Below are 14,706 nucleotides of genomic sequence, written 5' to 3'. Positions count from 1 at the left end.
CATTTTCCCTTGCAGCTGTAGATCCAATACTGACTTCTTTGAGATCCATTCTCAGCTTGTGGCAACTTTTCATTACTTTTAAGTTACAGGGAATGCAGTCAAACTTATCACAAAATGAATATGGATCATTTGTCTTGGCTTCATTATACTTGCAGGGTCCTTCAACTAGCTTGCTAATCACCTTTTTACGGAGATAAATTAGGTGATTCCCAGAGCCACACTTTTCACATTTCTTTCTTGGAGCATATGTAACATAAGCAAAATTGTTAATTTTGTTTATTCCAATCTTCCCATTTATATTCTTCTTCTTCTTTCTTGCATCTTCAGTTTTCATTTCCTTGACATGTGCCTTGGAATCTTGGTTGACCATGGGCTTCTTTTCAGCTTTGGAAGTTGGAGTTGTTTCTGCATTCTTCTTCTCATTGTCTTCATCGGCAATTTCTTGCTTTATGATCAACTCTTCTTCACTGAAATCTACTTCACATGCTTTGAACATAGGTGAACCAACCTTTTTTAACATAGCTGGAACATCTTTATTTTCATTTGCTTTCCCTTTTTCACCTACAGATTTTTCTTGTTGTTCAAGGCATCAGAATCAAGATCATTAGCAATATTTGCACATGGCTTGTTCTTCTCATGGTATTGACCAACCAACTCAGATGCAATTCTGAAAGATTTTAACTTGACTTCATTCTTTTCTAGCTTATCCATCAACACTGCTTCAATCTCATTTGCACACTTGAGCTTGTTCTTCAGATATGCATTTTCTTGTTTCACAGCTTCAAGCTCTACCAACAACAAATCAGTTTCTTGTTTCTCATTTTCAAGTTTCTCATTTATCTTTGTCAGCCTGCTAACTTCTTCATTAGCAGCAACCATATTTGTATGAATGTGAAACATTTCTGTGCTCATCTTTTCAACAGTTTCCTTATATTGACTCACATTTAAATCAATGGTGGTAAGAGTTGGTACCTGTGTCTTTGATGAGGATGACTCTCCTTGCTTTAAGGCCATAAATGCATAATTTTCAACTTTCTCATCTTCATCATTATCAAAATTATCCCAACTCTTTCCCTCTGCAATATAGGCTTTGATTTGTCGTTTCTTCAGAAGAGCTTCATACTTTGCTTCCAGTTCAAGATAAGCTTTGTCTTTCTTTGCTTTCTTGGGTTTCTTGCATTTTGTAGCAAAATAGCCTAGCTCATCACAGTTATAGCATCTTATCTTTGATCTATCAATAGATCCAGTTTTGTAGCCATTTTTGCTATCAGGTGTGTACTTTCCTTTTCCTTTCCAAATACTGTCTTTATTGGATGATTGTCCTTTTCCCTTGAAGAATCTTGGCTTCTTTACTCTAATGTTAGAGAACTTTCTTTCCAGATAGGCCATTAATTGATCTAGCTCATCAAGTTCATCCAGGGTGTAGAACTCATCTTCATACAATTCCAGTATGACCTGTTCCTGTGAATCATTGTTTCTTTGCTCACTAGTTGAGACACTTGGGGTCTAGAGTCTTGGCTCATCATTAGAGATCTGGCTCTCTGGCTTTCATTAACAATGAGATCACTTGAACCATCTACAACATGTCCTTGACCAGCTCTTAATGATTTTCTTTGAATCATTTCAAATTCATATGTTTTTAAAATTCCATATAGAACTTCCAAAGTCAATCTGCTCAAGTCTCTCCTTTTTCTGATTGCTGAAATTTTCTGTTCCAAATGATTAGGGAGTGTGAGAAAAAACTTCAAGTTCACCTCTTCAGCTTTATAATATTTATCATGCAGCTGTAAGTCATTAATCAGCTTGTTAAACCTTTCAAACACATCAGTAATGCTTTCCTTTTAGCTTAGCCATGAAACCCCCAAACTGTGAAATCAGTATCCTTCTTTGATTTGACCTAACTTCCTCTATTTCTTCATAAAGTATCTCTATCTTCTCTCAGATCTGCTTAGCAGTGTCACAGTTGAAAATGTTATTGTATATTACATTGTCAAGTGACTTTATCAAGATTAGCTGCAAACCACTGTCTAGGAAGACTTTTTCTTTCTCAGGCTCAGTGTACTCTGAAGGATCTTTCGGAGCATAATGAGCTGGAATAACCATGTCTCCATCTGTAGATTCCTCAACTCTTACCATAGGAGTGAAAGGCCTATTCTTGAGAATTTGAATATATAATGGATGGGCCATCCTGATAAACAACAATATTTTCTTCTTCCATAGAGTGTAGTTAGTCTTATCAAAAGTAGGGATTTTAATGCTACTGGTTTTCTGTTGTTAGATATATTTGAGATGTCATGTCTAATATGATTCATGTTTAGTTTTCAAATCTTAACAAACAGGACATATCAGGACTTACTGAAATCAGGATTTACTGGAAGTCAGAACTTAATATCAGAACTTAAGGTCATATCAGAACTTAAGTACGGGAAGACTTTCATATAAGGAAGGAAGCTGATTTACAGTAGAAGATCGAGACTAAAATAAAAGAAGATATGCATGGAAAGAGTTAGAAGACTGGAAGACTTGTAGAAGATATCTGATTGATATATTTTAGGAGACAGAATTATATTCCATATCGATTAGAAGTTATCTTGTAATTGTGTACTATATAAACACGGACTTTGGGTTTACACTATATGTGTTATCATTATCGAGAAGTTATAACCTAGCAACTCTTAGTGATATTTGTTCATCACTGAGAGAGAACAGTTTCATTGTAACAGAGTTTATCTTATTGAATATATCTGTTTACTGTTACCTGTGTTTAAAATCGATTTGATTGTATTAACACTTTATTCAACCCCTTCTACAGTGTTGTGTGACCTGACAAGTGGTATCAAAGCTTTTCTGTTAACACACATACAGTAAAGATCCAAACAATCATGTTTGAAGAAGCACAAACTCCAACCAAGCCCACCAAAACTGAAGAAACTCAAAAGACTCAAACCCACAGTCGATATGAGACTATTAGGGTTCCCATACCGAGACCTTATGAGTATCCCATATGGAAAGTGAAGATGGCTATGTTTCTGGAAGCTACAGATCCAGAATACCTTGACAGAATTAATGAAGGATCACGTAAGCCTACCACGCTCTCTATTGTAGTTGCTGATCAACCAGCAAAGACCATACCAAAGGAGAAAGGTGAGTACACAGCCGAAGACATCTCATCTATTGCCAAGGATGCAAAGGTAAGACATTTGCTGCATAGTGCCATTGATAATGTCATGTCAAACATGGTAATACATTGCAAGACTGCAAAGGAGACATGGGAACCTCTGGAGACAAGATGCTAGGGAACTGATGCAATCAAGAAGAACATGAGGACTATACTCACTCAAGAGTATGAGCACTTTGACTCAAAAGCTGATGAGTCTTTAACTGACTTATATGACAGGTTTCTCAAACTCTTGAATGATCTGTCACTGGTGGACAAGGAATATGATCTTGAAGATTCAAATGTAAAATTCCTTTTAGCTCTTCTTGAAAATTTGGATTTGAAGTCTACTAGCATAAGAGACAACTATGACCTTACTGAAACTACTCTTGATGAAATTTATGGTATGCTCAAGTCTTATGAACTTGAGATGGATCAAAGGAGCAAGAGGCATGGAAGAAAGTCAAGGACATTTGCTCTTAAGGCTGAGGAGGAATCTTCTAAAGTTGTTGCCTCAAAAAGGGGCAAAGGAAAGGCTCTCATCATAAAATCTGATTCAGAGTCATCATATTCTGATAATGATTCAGAAACTCAAAGCTTATCTGAAATGGATGCTGATGAAGAGATGATGAAATTGTGTGCTTTTATGATGAAGGGTATCACAAATATAGCCTACAGTAAATTTAGAAAAAGAAAGAAGTTTTCCAGGAAAGGTATAAGTTCTGATAAGAAAGGGTTCAGAAATTCTGAAGGCAAGGGAGGAAAGTCTGACAGAGGAGACAACTCAAATGTCAAATGCTAGAATTGTGGTGAAAGAGGCCACATATCTGCTGACTGTAAGAAAGGAAAAAGTGACAAAGGCAAGGCACTTGTCACAAAGAATAAAAGCTGGACAGACACTTCAGATTCCGAAGATGAGGTGAACTATGCCTTGATGGCAAATGCTGATAGCAGCCCTGAAACTGCTGAATTGAAGGTACCTCAAACAACTTATGCTTTTCATACTGATGATATTACTGAGTTGAGATTATATCTTAAAATTATGTTTATCAGTTATAGAGATCAGACTTTAACATGTGAAAGATTAACATCTGAAAATCTTGCTTATAAAAAGAGAAATGATTATTTAGAAAAAAGAGTTAGTTTTACTTCATCAAACTAAGAAAGAAAAAGATGATACTTTATATGTTAGAGATGAAGTGTTAAAATTGAATAAATTGATAAAAGCTGACTTAGAAAAAAGAAAGAGAGATTATCAGAACTTGGACTAACTCTGGCAGATCAACTCAGAATTTATTAAGTAATGGAAACTGGAAAGAGGGCTTAGGTTGTGGAGATGATAAAAGTGAAAAAGGAACTGAACAAAATGAGCCAATTATTGTTAAACAAACTGCTAAGCCTAAGGTAAATCCTGTTAAGTTTGTAGCAAAAATTGTAAAGTCTGATTCAGAAAAGATGAAAGAGTTTGTGACAGAAGTCAAAGATAAGTCAACTTCTGACAAATTAAAATAGGATAAACCAGCTGAAGTCAACATAGGCTTAATGACAAAGAAGCAGCTTAAGCATAAGCTGAAAGAGATTAGGAATGTCAACAAGGTAAAGGAAGCTAGGAAAAATAGGAATGGAAAGGAAGGTGTGAATAAAAGCAATAACTATATGCCTGTTCCTAATGCCCCTAGAAAGAAATGTTATAACTGTGGAAACTCTAACCATCTTGCTTCTTTTTGCAGGAAGAATAAAGATATAAACTCTTTACCTCCTAGATCAGGAGTTAAGAGTCAGTCTGTTAGGTTTAAGCCACAAAATCCTTGTTTTCATTGTGGTAGTTTATGGCATCCTATTTATACTTATAAGGAATATCATAGTCTGTGCTATGATTATTATCAAATAAAACCTTCTTTGAATAAAGTTACTTTAATTCCTTCTAGTGTAAAGTCTGATGCAAAGTCTGATATAAGTTCTGATAAACAGCATGTTAGCATAAACTCTGAAATTAAATCCGCTGCAAATGCTAACAAAATTAAAAAGGCCAAAGGATCCAAGCAAGTCTGGGTCCTTAAAACTAATAATTAGTGGTCTTTGTGATTGCAGGGCAACAGGAAAAACATCCTAGTTCTTGACAGTGGATGTTCAGTACATATGACTGGAAATAAAGCCCTGCTATCAGACTTTGTGGAGAAAGCTGGCCCGGGAGTTTCTTATGGAGATGGCAACATGGGAAAAACACTGGGATATGGCAATATCAATCTTGGGAATGTCATCATTGAAACAGTAGCTCTTGTCTCAGGACTTAAACATAATCTGCTAAGTGTGAGTCAAATCTGTGACAGAGGTTATCATGTGGATTTCTTTGAAGAACACTGTGAAGTTGTAAGCAATTCAACAGGGAAAGTGGTTCTGAAAGGTTACAGGCATGGTAACATTTATGAAGTCAGTTTTTCAACAAGTTCTGATAGTTCTGCAATCTGTCCGTTGAGTAGAGCATCAATTGAAGAAAGCTGGAATTGACACAAAAGACTCTCTCATTTAAATTTTAACAACATAAATGAGCTAGTAAAGAAAGATCTTGTGAGAGGACTGCCAAAATCAGTATTTGCTCCTGATGGCCTTTGTGATTCATGTCAAAAGGTAAAACAAAGAAAATCTTCTTTCAAGAGCAAAACTGAATCTTTAATTCTTGAGCCTTATCACCTGCTGCATATCGATCTATTTGGTCCAATCAATGTCATGTCTATTGCAAAGAAGAAATATGCTATGGTTATAGTGGATGAGTTCACAAGATACACGTGGGTGTATTTCTTGCACAAGAAGAATGAAACTGCATCTACTCTAACTGATCATGTTAGACAGCTGGATAAGTTGGTCAAAGATTCTGTTAAAATTATAAGAAGTGATAATGGCACTGAGTTCAAGAATTCAATCATGGAAAAGTTCTGCAAAGAGCATGGAATCAAACATGAATTTTCTGCACCTAAAACTCCACAGCAAAATGGAGTTGTAGAAAGAAAGAACATGACTCTCATTGAAGCTGCACGAACTATGCTTGATAAAGCAAAGCTACCAACCTACTTTTGGGTTGAAGCTGTGCAGACTGCTTGTTTTACACAGAATGCAACACTCATAAACAAGCATGGAAAAATACCATATGAGATGGTGAAGAAAAAGAAGCCAAATCTGAAATACTTTCATGTATTTGGATGTAAGTGTTTTGTTCTTAAGACTCATCCTGAACAGTTGTCGAAATTTGATCTAAAAGCTGATGAAGGAATTTTTGTTGGATATCCACTTTCCACAAAAGCCTTCAGAGTCTACAATTTAAGAACAAGGGTTGTCATGGAATCTATCAATGTATCTTTTGATGATAAGAAGATTACTGGACTTGAAGATTTCAATGATCACGATCAGCTGAGATTTGAAAATGAAGATTAAAACTCTGATACTGTAAATTCTGATGATTTAAACTCCGATCCTGTAAGTTCTGACAGGTTAAATTCTGATGTCTTTGAAACTGTGGTAACAACTCCAAAGGAAAATGCACCTGTCCAGAGGGAGCAATCTGAAGATCCTACCACAACTCAAGACTCTCAAGATGCATCCGAACCTGTCACTGGCTCTTCAAGTTCTGATTCATCAAGTTCTGATGAGCCAAGTTCTGATAATTCTGGAAACTCCGGTACTTCAAATCCTGAAGGGTTCAACTCAAATTCTGAAGTTTCAGGGAGCATAACTACAGGGGGAGCATCAGAAAATGTTGATGGAGATAGCATGGATCATGGGGGAGGATCCAGTTCTAGAAATCAACTTCCATCTGCAAGGAAGTGGACCAAATCACATACACATGACTTAATAATTGGAGATCCTGAAGCAGGTGTCAGAATTAGAACTGCAACATCAAATGAATGTCTCTATCATTCTTTTCTATCTCAGACTGAACCAAAGAAAGTGGAAGAAGCTCTTCAAGATGCTGAATGGGTGCAAGCAATGCAGAAAGAGTTGAATAAATTTGAAAGAAATAAAGTCTGGACCCTAGTGCCAAGACCAAAGAACAGATCAATTGTTGGCACAAAGGTTCTGAAATAAAACTGACAGTGATGGCATAATTACAAGGAACAAAGCAAGGCTGGTTTCTAAAGGCTACTCTCAACAGGAGGGTATTGATTATGATAAAGCATTTGCACCAGTTGCTAGATTGGAAGCCATAAGAATCTTTTTGGCTTATGCTGCTCAAAAAAAGTTTAAAGTCTTTCAAATGGATGTGAAAAGTGCTTTTCTCAATGGAGAATTGGAAGAAGAGGTGTATGTTGAACAACCTCCAGGCTTTGTAGATTCAAAATTTCCAAATCATGTCTACAGGCTTGACAAAGCACTTTATGGCCTTAAGCAAGCTCCAAGAGCATGGTATGAGACTTTAGCTCAATTCCTTCTGGAAAGTGGATTTCACGGAGGCACAATTGATAAAACACTGTTCTACCTCAACCATGGAAATGACTTACTTTTGGTACAGATATATGTTGATGATATCATATTTGGTTCTACAAATGCCAAGCTCTGTGAAAGGTTTGCAAAGCTAATGCAGTCAAGATATCAAATGAGTATGATGGGAGAACTTAGCTATTTTCTGGGACTTCAAGTCAAGCAAAATGAAGAAGGTACTTTTATCTGTCAATCCAAGTACACCAGAAATTTACTGAAGAAATTTAGAATGCAAGACTGTTCAACAACATCCACTCCCATGGCCACTGCAACCAAGTTAGATAAAGATACTGGTTCATCAGTAGATATTACTAACTACAGAGGTATGATTGGCTCATTACTCTATATAACTGCTAGTAGACCTGATATCATGTATGATACCTGTCTTTGTGCAAGATTTCAGGTTGATCCAAGAGAACCTCATTTCATAGATGTGAAAAGAATTTTCAAGTACCTCAAGGGTTCAGCTGATCTAGGATTGTGGTATCCCAGAGAATCAGATTTTAAGCTAATAGGTTACTCAGATGCAGATTTTGCAGGATGCAAAATAGACAGGAAAAACACTAGTGGAAGCTACTAATTTCTTGGCGGCAGATTAGTTTCTTGGTTTAGCAAGAAACAAAAATAAATTTCCACATCAACTGCAGAAGCATAATATATTGCTGCAGGAAGCTGTTGTGCACAGATTCTTTGGATGAAGAATCAGTTACTGGATTATGGGTTAGAATTTTCTAAATTACCTATTTACTGTGATAATCAAAGTGCTATTGCTATGACAGGTAATCCAGTTCAACACTCAGTGACAAAGTACATCAGCATTAGGTACCATTTCATAAGGCAACATGTGATGGAAGGTACAGTGGAAATGCATTTTGTTCCAACAGATCAACAACTAGCAGATATCTTCACAACACCACTATATGAAGCTACTTTTACAAGAGTGGTAAATGAACTTGGAATGGTTTCAGGTTCTTTCTCTAAATCTACTTAGTTTTTGTTCTCATGCATCAGACTTTATGATCAGTATTTACAGATTGTCTTATCTTCATGTAATATGTACTTAAATTGAAATACATTAAATGCTGATTGTTATATGATATGGATCTATATACTCTGATAGTGATTTGAATGTTTTGTGACTATTCAATCCAATGAGGATTACTGTGCTAGATATTGACCTAGTAGTCTTTAACATACTAGAAATCCCATGTTTGAATTAGATGTTTATGTGGAAACTCATTAACACAAGCAAATTCTGATTTTGAGCTTAGTCAAATTTACTTTGTGTATCTTATTACTAAGTCACAAACTAGATTCTTGCTTCGTATCTATCAAATTATGAGGTCAGTAAATCTTAAGGATGAACCACATGCTTGATAAGCCTCACTTATCTGAAGAAAAGTAAAGAAAAGAAAAGAAAATTAAAGTCAGGTACTCCTTTGAGATCTAGAGTAAATATGTGGAAGGGAAGACCCAAGTGCATTGCTGATATTAAGTAATATGCATTAGAAAAGTAAATAAATTTTTCTTGGTGACTTTTCACATTATCTAATTACTGGAAAAATACTCTGATAATAACATAAATTCTGATAAGCAGTTGTGACTCACTTATACTGGGAAGCCACTGTAAAAAGGAATTTCAAAAGATGCATAAAATGAGCACAAACAGTTGAGGTGAACTTTTGCATAAATTTATCCTATAGTAGACTTCTTTATTCATGACATATTTTAAGCACTTTTCTTAGTTATGCCTTATTTCTAAGATGTACTGAAGTTTATCAGACTTTAATCTTTATCTGATATTTTGCTAATGCACACACTATCACTCCATATAAATGATGAAAATTACTGTGGTGATTAAGTTGTTTCAGATAAACAGTTTGGTGTCATATGCATGAATTCTGAGGACAAGTTCTGATGGAAGTTATGATGATTAAACTCTGAAGAAACAAATCAGTATTTTTATGAAGAATCACAGAAATAAACATTCACTTTTTGAGTACAGAAGCCATGTTCTGATGATTGTTAAAATCTAATAATAGTCAAGTTCTGATATTAAATCCTGATGGAAACTCTGATGCTTACGTGGCATTATTCTTTACTTGACTTATTTGTGGTAAATACTGAAACGAACATATTTAAATCAAAATATAATTAGGTGAGATAAAAATAGTCATAATCATTTGGGTTAGTGGTAAACGCGTTTGTCTTGAAAAACTGCATGTGCACGTTAATTATTGCTTATTTCTCATGCCCACTAACTCTGCTTTAACTATTTACTGGCTGACAGGTGTACAAGTGTCAATTTTACTTCTAAAAAGGACTGTTGAGTGGAGAGAGTATATATATGGGAGTAAAAAGATTTTCTAATCTTTTACCTACTTTTATATTCTTAATCTCTCTTATTCTCTCTCTCTCTTTAATATTCTCTGAAGCTTTTTCGTACAAGACTTTTATCAAACACCTTGTGCACAATATATTTTCTTACTTATTTCTTACAGAAATGGCACCAAAAGACATTATTTTCAATGGAGCGAAGTTTGTCCCCAACAATTACTTGGCTATTCTTAGCAAGAGTGAAACCCCATCAGATCTTCACTTCGTTCAGGACTTTCTCGCTAACTCTGAGATAGGTTATGCACTGACCCAACCAGAAGCCATCTCTGGAACTCAAGTGCTGGTGTTTTAAAGAAGTGGCATGTATGATGATGGTGGTGCTCATGGGTCCCCAAGTATTATCTTTCAACAGGGGATGATGAGCATGTGGTGACTTTGGCCACAGTTAGACAAACACTTCATCCACCCGAAAACTGCACATTCTCAACAGTTGAGGAGCCAGTCCTTCAGCAGATGATGGCTAGTTCGGGCTATGAAAAGACATTGGCGAAGCTGGGACAGTTGAAGAGACCTCACATGAGGAGGGAATGGAGTTTCTTCTTCGACTGCATCACCAGGACTTTTGCAAATAAGTGTTCCAATTTTGATGCAATCCCAATTCTCAGTCAACAAATCGGGTATGCTCTCATAAATCAAACTCATTTTGATTTTGCAAATACTGTTTTAGGCTTTATTGGGGATATGATGACAGAAGATAGAAACACTGTATATTTTGCTAGATTCTGTCAGCTTATTTATAGTTCTTGTTGTTCTGATGCACCCCAATTAGAAAGTGAGTTAATTGAACCATTTAAGCTTGCTAAGAGAGATTTTACTGACTTATTATCTGTTGATAATAAGAAAACTATTTTGAGACCCCTCCAAATTCCACAATCTGTCAAACAGTTTTTGGTAAATTCTGACCCATCCACATATACTGCTCTATATCCTGATGTCCAACCATCCCAACCTCCATCAGAACCTCCAACCACTACACAACCAACAACTTCTCAACCATAACCTACCATTAGGACATATTTCAAACCAACACAGTCATCTCAACCTCAATCATCAACACATACTATCAGACCTTCACCTTCCAGGCCAAAGAGGATAAAGTCTGTTCCTCAACCTCCACCTAAAAGAAGGAAAATGATTCTCAGGGATGAATCTGATAGTAAAGAGGAAGCACGGGTTCATGCATCGGAACCTATGACAGTTGAAGCTGAAACTCTGGTTTTTCAGAAAGAAACAGAAGCTGCAGGGTCAACCCCACAGATAAATGCTGAAGCTCAAGATTCTGATTCTTTGAAAAGAAAGAGAACTGTAAGTTCTGATGCTGCTAAAGCAACTCCTTCATTGGCAAGGAGATTGAAGAAAATAAGGGCAAAGAGGCATAATGCTAAGCCTACATCTGAGGATATAACTGAGGCTGAGGAAGGGGATCAGGAATCTCAGATCTCATCAGAACCTGTTGTAATTAAAGCTCTACCATCCTCTACTCAAGCTCAAGATACTCTGCCAACACTTCATGTCTCTCCTATTAAAGCTACATATGATGCTGAAGAACAAGCTGTAAATTCTGAAATAGATATTCACAATATGAATATACCAAATGTTCTCTATCTGGAAGCTCCACCAACAGCAGCTCAGACATCTCCAACTCATTCTCCAATCTTAAATGCTGATGCTGAGATACCATCTACACCAATTCTGGATCAAGAACCTGAAGATCAGAATTTAGATGAAATTGAATCAGAAACTCCTATAGCCTCAAACACTATAGTTTTATCAGAGGACAATGAGTCTTCATCAAGTTCTGGAGACAGTGTCTCCGTACATACCCCAGCTCCTGTACTTGAAAAAGAAGCATTGGTCAAGAAATTTGTTGAACAGGATGCTCCTATTCCTTGAGAAGATACTCACAGAGGTGTGGAGTGGACCAAGAAGTGGAATGAAACTGATTTCGTTCCAAGCTCCAAAGTACTGACAGACCATATTGGTAAAGCTGATGAGTTGCTCACTAATGCTGATTTCAAGACACAACTCAAAGTCACAGCTCTGTCTACCAAAAATCTTCAAGGTCTACACTATGCTACTCAAGAAAAGGTTGACAAACTTCTAGGAAAGGCTAAAAAGCTAGATATGGAGACCAAACTTGACAAAAAGAGGTTTATCAGAACTATTTCTGAAAAGAAAGAAGCAATTGAGAAAACTCAAGAGAAGCAACAGGCCCAAATCTCCAAGGTTCTGGCTAATCAAGCTTCTCAACAGGCTCAATTGGATGAAATCCAATCTTCAGTTGAACTTCTTCTCTCACTCCTACTATCAGATGATGCCAAAAAGGGGGGAGAAGTAAGTTAAGTCCAAATGCTCAAATGATCAATTACTAAAAAAGAAAGATGATGAAGCTGATGACCAGGGAAACCCTAGCGAGGGTATAGGTCAAGTTCAAGGAAAAGAGCAGAGCAGCAAGGTTTCTTCAAGGAAACTAATTACTGATACAAGAAAATCTTCTACTCAAAAGAAGACAAGTTCTGAAACTGCTCAAACTCAAAATCTGATAGCAAGTACTGAAACTCAAAATCTGATATCAAGTTCTGATGAGCAAAGTCTGATGACAAAGCCTGATGTTCTGATACAAGGTGGAAGTCAAGATTCTCAAAAGTTTATGCAAACTCTGAAGCTCAAGGGAAAGCAGACAACAGTCTACTACAAGGATCCCAAGATTCAGACACTTGATGAGGAAATTGCTAAAAGATTATTTCGGAAGCATAATCCAGGAATGGATTTAGAAAATCTCAAGGAGGAAGCTAAATTTAAAGTTGAAAAGAAAAATCTAAAGCCAAAAGCTTTTGTTGCAAAGAAACCTCCAAGGCCTAAGGAAAAAGGCATTGTGATCAAGGAGAAGTCAATTTCTGAGGCATCTAAAGCCAAGACAAGATCACAATCTGAGATTGATCCCAAAGACAAAGGGAAAGGAAAAGTTGATGAACCAATCAAGCCACTGGAGATGAAAATTCCTCAAATTATGATAAAGCTAGTATGCAAAATGGTTCAACTTACTGATGATAATCTTGCTGAAGATAAAGATGTTCAAACTCTAAAAACAAAGAAGATTTCTGAAGAATCAAAGACAACCTCTGACAAGGCTCAGGTTGTTCAAAGTGAAGAATTGCAAGCTACAATAGAAACAACAAGTTCTGATAAAATCATCAAGTCAACCTCTGACAATGCTCAAGTTGATTTAAAAAAAATGGAAGTAGCTGATAAAAAGAAACTTCTGTGGAAAAATGTCAAACCATCAGATCCAAAGAAAAGCCAATTACTGTCAACTTTCATGACTATTGGGTTAAATGATAGAGAACCAAGAGACAGGGCTGGACTAGGTTTTGATGAAGCTAAGATCAAAACAGGAGTTGAAGTTGCTACTAGAGATCCATTTCTATTGACTGACAGACCGCTTGAAGATGTTACACATAAACATCTTGATAAGGTTATCTCTGTTCAAGTGGTACTGGATGCTCATGACAAGCACAATGTCAAGGAAAATCTGATTCTATTTCTTGAAGATGGAGGGATATATCAGATGTTAAAATCAGATGTGCTAAAAAAATCATTGAAAGAACTTCAATTCTTTCATTACCTTTTAGAGGTAAAGTCTTATATTACCAGGAGATGGTCAAACTTCATATTGAAGACCATCAGAGATAAAGCTAGAATTTTTGGTTCAAGAGTTATAGAATTCATTCCTAGTATTGTTGAAGATGATGGAAGTGAAATTCCAATGAAGAATAATTCTGCTAAGCTTGAAGTGATTCTGAAAGGGAAATGTCTATGCTACAATGAAGATTCTTCTCATCCTAGGGTAATAAGATTGACTGATGGTTTAGAAAGAAACCATATCTCTGCTTTAAGGACTGCAATCTATCATATTGGAAGTCAGAATGAAGAGATGAAGAAAGTCAAGACTACACTCTCTCAAGTCCTGAGGATTAAAGAAGAAAAGCTGATATCAAGCTTTGTCAAGAATCATTCTGGATTCAGATTGACTTAGTGAGATTGGTAAAAGCTACAAGGACTATAAGTTGTAGTTAGTTATCTAGTTAAACTCTTATTTACATTTGTACTTAAATGTTTTTGACATCATCAAATCTATTAACTTGTATATTTTGCATAGTTTACAAGTTGGGGGAGATTGTTAGATATATTTGAGATGTCATGTCTAATATGATTCATGTTTAGTTTTCAGATCTTAACAAACAGGAAACATCAGGACTTACTGAAATCAGGACTTACTGAAAGTCAGAACTTAATATCAGAACTTAAGGTCATATCAGAACTTAAGTACGGGAAGACTTTCATATAAGGAAGGAAGCTGATTTACAGTAGAAGATCGAGACTAAAATAAAAGAAGATATACATAGAAAGAGTTAGAAGACTGAAAGACTTGTAGAAGATATCTGATTGATATATTTTAGGAGACGGAATTATATTCCATATCGATTAGAAGTTATCTTGTAACTGTGTACTATATAAACACAGACTTTGGATTTACACTATATGTGTATCGAGAAGATTATACATTATAACCTAGCAGATCTTAGTGATATTTGTTCATCACTGAGAGAGAACAGTTCCATTATAACAGAGTTTATCTTATTGAATATATCTGTTTACTGTTACTTGTGTTTAAAATC

The sequence above is a fragment of the Apium graveolens genome, chromosome 3 (genome assembly GCF_009905375.1).
Source record: "Apium graveolens cultivar Ventura chromosome 3, ASM990537v1, whole genome shotgun sequence".
NCBI lineage: Eukaryota > Viridiplantae > Streptophyta > Magnoliopsida > Apiales > Apiaceae > Apium > Apium graveolens.
This window is presented reverse-complemented; position numbering follows the sequence as displayed.